Genomic DNA, 7,248 nt, shown 5'->3' on the forward strand with positions numbered 1-7,248 from the left:
CTTCACGTTTGTCCACTTCTCCGTTAATGACACCCAGAACTGAAGAGTACTTGGAGACGTTGATCACACCAAGAACTTCTCCGTTGATGACCCCCAAAAGAACTTCCCCAGTGGCAGGACCTTCCAATTTAGTGGCAGTGGCTGCTGCTCACAAAGTACCTTCTCCCAAAATCAAAGTTCAAGAAAGATCGGGCATGTTACAAAGTTTACTGGATTTGTCCAAGCAAGAACTGGCTCGATTTAGTCCGTTACGTACCCCTGCACGACGTGTCATGCCTGTCCTCAAACTAATACGACGTAAAGACAATCAGTGGCGACGCGTTCCAGTATAAAAAAGGCCTGTGACCAAGTCGGGTATCAGTGTTTTTTGGTGCTCCTGAAGACTCAAAGATGTCACCCTCCAGAAAACCCCAAGGAAAGAAAAGGAAAGGACTGCCACCACGTTTAGCCAAACATGGGGACATGTTATCTGTCCTGTCCAAAGCTTCTCCACCCCTACGAAAAAAACTCATTCAAACAGCCTCCAAAGAGGTCGTCGATACCGTGTGCGAATGTTGTTTGAATGTTTTGAAAGGCACGATCCCTTTGTCCAAACACCAGAAACAATGCTTAGGCAAACATCGTCACGTTCTTCGCCTAATGGTTCAAAAGAAAATTCCCATTCGTCAAAAAAAGAAGATGTTAGTGCAACGTGGAGGTATTTTACCTCTCTTGTTAGGCCCCATACTGAAAGGAGTCTTGGGAACCATGTTGGGAGGACTGGTGGGAGCAAGATAAAAAGGCCTCGGAAGTTCCAAGATCTCAGAATCGACCCCTGACAACCCCATGGAAGGACGAAAACTAGCTTTAGTGCCTTACAAACGATGGATGGAATACCATCGGTGGCAAGAACAACACACCCCGCATTTACCTCCCAATCCCCATTTGAGCGAGATGTCCCAGTTACAACACGAATTGCAGTCCTTGATGGATCGCCAAGATTTGTCCGAAACAGAAAAATCGCAAAAGTACGGTCAACTCTTGCAACGACTGCAACTCTTTCACCAGAAAGCTTTAGACGAAACAGCTCTACCCACTCTGAAAGATTTTAAGACCTTGATGAAAAGTCCAGCACCATCACCAGTACCAGTACCAGTACCACCAGTACCCGTGACCAAGACAGAAAAAGGAGAAGAAGAGGAAGGGTTTCAAACTCCACCAGAAAAAGTACGCAAGTTAACAACACCACCTACCTCCAGAATTGGATGGATTAAAAAGATGATGGCCACCCCTTCTTCCTCACAAGAGAAAAAGAAAGTGAAGACAGAAGTGAAGACAGAAGTGAAACAAGAACCGATATCCCCCGCTCAGACATCCTTCTCCTCTTCGACACCTATTGCTGGCCGCACACGCAAAGCATTGCAATCCAAGAAAATACCCCAAGAGAAAAAGAGTAGCATCCTCCAAGAGTGGGTGTCTTATTAACACACCAACCAACACAAAAAAATGGAAAAAGTCTTAGCCAGCATTTACTACGATCCCTCCCATCCTGCAGGTTACGCAGGAGTTCAAAAATTGTATCGTGCTGCCAAAACGCGACTGAAAAGTCTCCGTTTACCTCAAGTGCAACGATGGTTACAAGAACAAGCTACCTACACTTTACACAAACCCATTCGACGCAAGTTTGCCAGAAGTCGCACCCGAGTGGAAGGCATCGATCATCAATGGCAAGCCGATTTAGCCGATGTCTCTCATTTGGCCAGCTACAATCGTGGCTACAAATATTTGTTTTGTGTCATCGACGTCTTTTCCAAATTTGCCTGGGTCGTGCCCTTGACTTCCAAATCGAGCAGCGAGTTAGTGCGAGCCCTGCAACGGGTGTTGAAACAAAGCGGTCGTCACCCTCTTCGACGGCAAACGGACAAAGGCACCGAATTTCTGAACCAAGCTTTCCAAAAAGAATTAAAGAAACGTGACATTCATTTTTTTACCACCGAGAATCCCGAAACCAAAGCCAGCATCGTGGAACGTTTTCAACGCACTTTGAAAGAACGCATGTGGAAATATTTTACGCATCACCACACTCTGAAGTACATCGACATCTTACCGCACCTGGTGCAAGCGTACAACCAATCTTACCATCGAAGCATCGGACGTGCCCCGCAAGACGTGACTCCCGACAACGAAGTGTTGGTGTTTGAGCGTCTGTTTGGTACGTCCCCGACGAGGGCTGTCCCCAAGAAAAGTGGAGAGTTGGCCGTAGGAGATTGGGTGCGCATTGGCAAAACCAAACGCACTTTCGACAAAGGTTACTTACCTAACTGGACGACCGAATTGTTTCGCGTCACTGGACGAGTGCATGGCCGTCATCCTGCCGTCTATAAATTGGAAGACATGAACGGAGAAGTGCTCAAAGGAACGTTTTATTTGCCCGAGTTACAACGTGTCACCAAAAAAGAAGACGACGTGTACGACATCGAAAGCATTCTCGAACGCAGAACCCGTAAAGTGGGCAAACGACGTGTCAAAGAAGTCAAAGTACGTTGGAAAGGATATCCACCCAGTTTTGATTCTTGGATCGACGCTTCGCAAGTCATCGACTATAAAAAGAAATGACCATCATGCCCTTTCACACAGCAGACGCAGCTACGTCGACCACTCCTCCTTCACCTAGTTCTTCTGTGCAAGATTTACAAAAACAACCCTTGTGGGTGTGGTGTGGAGAACGTGTGCCTAAAACGCAAATCGTCTTTTTCTGCCAAATCTTCGTGGTGTATTGTGTCATCGGGGCAGCCATCGCCAATTTGAGTTTGCAACAAGGAGACAAACAATTGTGGACCATTTTATTGAGCAGTTGCGTCGGTTACCTGCTTCCTAATCCCTCCCTGAAATTCACCTCGAACGGGAACCCCGGGAACCTTGTGTCCAGTGCCAGTGGCAGTCACCACTTCAATCACAACCAGAACCCCATTTTAGACGGAGACACGCCTCTGACGTCCAGTAACCCCTCGGACAGCCACAGAACTCTGGAATTATGAGTCACCAAAACCAATTTTACTTAACTTTACCCAGTGACAGTTCCATGGAGGTGTTTCCCAAGAACACGTTGTGCTGTTACACGGCCAAATTACCTCAGGCCATCCAGTTAGATCACGAAGCCCATTGGGAAGTGGCTTTAGTAGAAATGATTCACCCGACCCAAGTCCTCAATGTCCTTCCCAATCAAAATTTTTTTGATGTGGAAGTTCATGACGAGCAAATGCAACAGTGGATGGATAGCAATGTCAAATATGACAAGAAAACCCGTACACAAAAGTACACCACCTATCACTTGTTCATTCCCCCAGGCTATTATTTTAGTGGTCAACATTTGGTCAGCACCATAACCTCCAGGTTTAATGTCGTGTTTCTGAAAGCTTTGGAGCATGTCAACAAAAATGTCACCATGGAGTACCACAAAACAGCTCGTCGCTTCTTGATGAAATTTGAACGGAGTAAAATCCTGTCCATTTTATTTTGTCCTGAATTGTATGACATGTTGGGCGGAGACATGGACATGAGAAAGACCATGATGAAGAAAAACGAATTACCCATCGTTTACGACAACGAGTCTTTTAGCAAGTTATTTCGTGCTCCGGTAGAACTGAACCAAGGACTGAATTTGATGTTCGTGTATTCCGATGTGGTGGAGTACAACGTGGTGGGACACACCTCCGTACCGTTACTGCGTGTCATTCCTTTCAAAGTGGATTCTGCCACGAACACTGACGAGGAAGGTGGAAACACTTACCACGTCCACCGCGAATTTGTCCATCCTCACTATTTGCCGGTCAGTAAGTCGTATTTGGACACGGTCAACATTGCTATAAAAGGAGATCTGGGACAAAATATTCCATTCACCAAAGGAAAAGTCACGGTGAAACTCCATTTTCGAAAACGGTTCTCTCACGACTCTTAAGTCATGTATCCAGTGTACCGAGGGGTTGCTCGACAGCGAGGACACGGCATAGGAGATATGCTAAAATCGGCCTTTCGTTCGGTGGCCCCGGTGTTGAAACCGATGGTGACACGCGGATTGCACGCCTTGAAAGATGCGGCACTGACGCAAGGCAAAGAATTTCTCCAAAATGTCATCATCGACAAACAAAACCCTAAAGAAGCCTTCATGAGGGCAGGCAAAAATGTCTTGCTGCAAACGGGCAAAGACATTTTAGGCCAACGAGAAACACCTATAAATGCCCTGCACGCTACCGAGTCAGGCATTCAGCAAGGACAAGGCAGAAAGAGACGACGAAGAAAACACCCTTTCACCAGACTTCAAGCGAGAAAGGCCAAGAAAAGAAGAACCGTTCGAGACTTAGACGTTTTCGATTATTGAGAAAAGAGACAAAAAAATGATGCACCGAGAATCTTGCGCTTGTTCCAAGACGGAACTGGATCTGTTTGCCATGCCCCCCACCATGATGACGATGCAAGAATCCCAGTGGGTGGAATTTCACCCCGTCTCCTCACTGACCGATTCCGCTCCCATCGAGTTTGAAATCAAAGGACAGCCCGAAGATTACATCGATCTGAATAGCAGTTACTTGTACCTGAAAGTCAAAATTCTAGATAAGACTGGAGGTGCTATAGACGATGAAGCAGTAGCTCCCGTCAACAATTTCATGCATTCCTTGTTCAGTGGAGTGGATTTGTATTTGAATAACAAACTGGTCAGTAGCAGCATGGATACTTACCCTTATCGTGCCTACCTGGAAAATCTCTTGACGTACGGAATAGATGCCAAGAACACTCATCTCAATGCCTGTGTGGTATGGGAAGCTGACGAACCTACCAAGTTTGAAATATTGGAAACTGATTAAAAGAAAGACAACAATGATGGATTTGTAGAACGAAGAAAGAGAATCAAGGGAGCCGACACAAGTTTAGAACTGATGGATCGTTTGCATTTGGACATGTGGTTGCAAGAAAAGTATTTGCTGAACGGGGTGGATGTCCGCCTGAGACTGAATCGTAGCAGTGCCGCTTTCCATTTGATGGCTGATAGTGACGGTTACAAAACCAAAATCCTAGAAGCCAGACTCTACGTACGCCGTGTGGAAGTGTTACCTAAAGTGGGAAACGACATCAGTCAGACGTTGAGCAGAACGACCGCCAAGTATCCCATACGACGCGTGGAAGTGAAAACCTTCACCATTCCCAAGGGACAGCGATCCATGATCGAAGATCATCTGTTCCAAGGACAGTTACCCAAACGTTTGATCGTTGGTATCGTCGAGAATACAGCCTTCAACGGAGCTGCCGAAAAAAATCCTTTCTACTTTCAACACTTTGGCGTGTCCAAAATCGAAGTCAGTCGCGATGGCAAGACCTTGTGTACCCGACCTTTCGAACCTGACTTTAAAAAGAAGAATTACTTGAGATCGTACTTGTCCTTGTACGAAGCCACCGGACAGTTAGGAACCAATACCAGTCACGGTATTACGTACGAGGATTATGCAGGAGGCTACGCTTTGTGGGCTTTCGATTTCACTCCAGACCAAGGCAGCGACGAAGGACATTTCCATCCTATAAAATCCGGCCAGATTCGTGTGGAAATTCAGTTTAAATACCGAGACCCTGATGAAACGGTGAACGTCATCCTGTATGCAGAATTCGATAATACCATAGAAATCAACAGTTTGAGAGAAGTCATCCTAGATTACTAGAAACCATGGAAGACTGTTATCCCTCTTTACCTAGTGGAGAAACTTTTAGTGTTGCATTGTTGTTAAAAAATGTTAGAGTGATTTTTGAATAAAAAATGTTGTGTTTTGAAAAAATTGTTTGATGTTATATTGTTGGATTATTGTTAAAAAATGTAAGAGTTGTTGTTTAGTGTTAAGTGATTTTTGAATAAAAAATGTTGTGTTTTGAAAAAAATGCCTTTGTCTTTTGTTTAGCTATAAGAATGTTGGATTGATGCTCTTTCATTTCTTACTATCCCTCTCATGACACTCACTGAACGTTGCGACTCAAAAACCGTGTGGGGGATGTTTTCCTTCACGTCCGCGCTTTGACTTTAAGAACCGGGTTCTTTCCAGTCTAACCATCCATTGTCGACTCATCCTCCTAAGAAGATGTGCTCCAAACTAGCTAAACTCAACGAAGCCTACGTGAATTTGCATAGGGTCAGACACAGTCTGATACCGAAGCCAGAAGAAATAGAGAATGTGAGAATGTTAAAAATCACTGAAGACCTGATAGAAGAGCTCTTCAGAGAAGAAATGAACAGGGAAAAAGAAGAATGGACAGAGAAGTACAGACTTCAGAGACAGCAGCAACAACAACAACAAGAGCAGCAGCAGCAACCTGAAGCTGACAGAGGCTTTGTCGATTGTCGTATCGACACCAAAGAGTTCTTCTTCTCTTTCCGAAGAAGCAGACCTATCGCCAGAAAGTCTATCCTCAGAGGACATCGCATTCTTAGAAACTAAAAAGAATGCCATAGCAAACAAAAAAACAGCCCTTTTCAGGGCTACCCAATACTCTAGAAAACAAATAACAATCGATTTGCCAATGTGTGTAGGTAGAGTAGTGTGAAAATAAACACTAACTCTTTTTTAAAAAAAATGTGAGGGTATGTGTTTGTGTGTTTGTGTTTGTAAGTGGTTAAGTAAGTTGGTATGGATAGTAGATTAAAATGATGTCTTTTTTTTGGTGTTTGAGGTGTAAATTTGGGGTTAGATTGGATTGCTTTGCGTATGTGGATAGTCTATTGAAGTGATTTATAAAAAATTTTAAAATAGTGATGGGTAGCATAAAAAGTGAGTGAGTGTTTCTTTTAGGTCCGCGCGTTGTTGTTTTTTGGTCATGATGTAGGTAAGATCAATTTTATGTTTTTAGGGGATGTTTTCCTTCACGTCCGCGCTTTCACTATAAATTGAAACTCGTTCGGCAGTCCAGCTATCCTTGTTGATTGATCAACACCAAAAATGAACACGAGACTGGAGAAACTGTTGGAACTTCATGTGCATCTGGAATATGCCAGGCGCATATTAAATGAACTGGCCGCGGAAGCCATTGTGGAGGAGGGAAGGATAAGAGAGGAGGAGGAAAGAAGAAACAAAGAAGAGGAGGAGAGAAGATATAAAGAAGAAGAGGAAAGAAGATACAAAGAGGAGGAGAGAAGATACAAAGAAGAGGAGGAGGAGGAAAAGGAGAGAAGAAGAAGAAATTTCAGAATCCCAGAGAGCGAAAATTGGGATTCTGAAGCGACATATCCTGCCT

Source organism: Sinohyriopsis cumingii, chromosome 2, assembly GCF_028554795.1.
Source record: "Sinohyriopsis cumingii isolate HCF-2022 chromosome 2, ASM2855479v2, whole genome shotgun sequence".
Taxonomy (NCBI): domain Eukaryota; kingdom Metazoa; phylum Mollusca; class Bivalvia; order Unionida; family Unionidae; genus Sinohyriopsis; species Sinohyriopsis cumingii.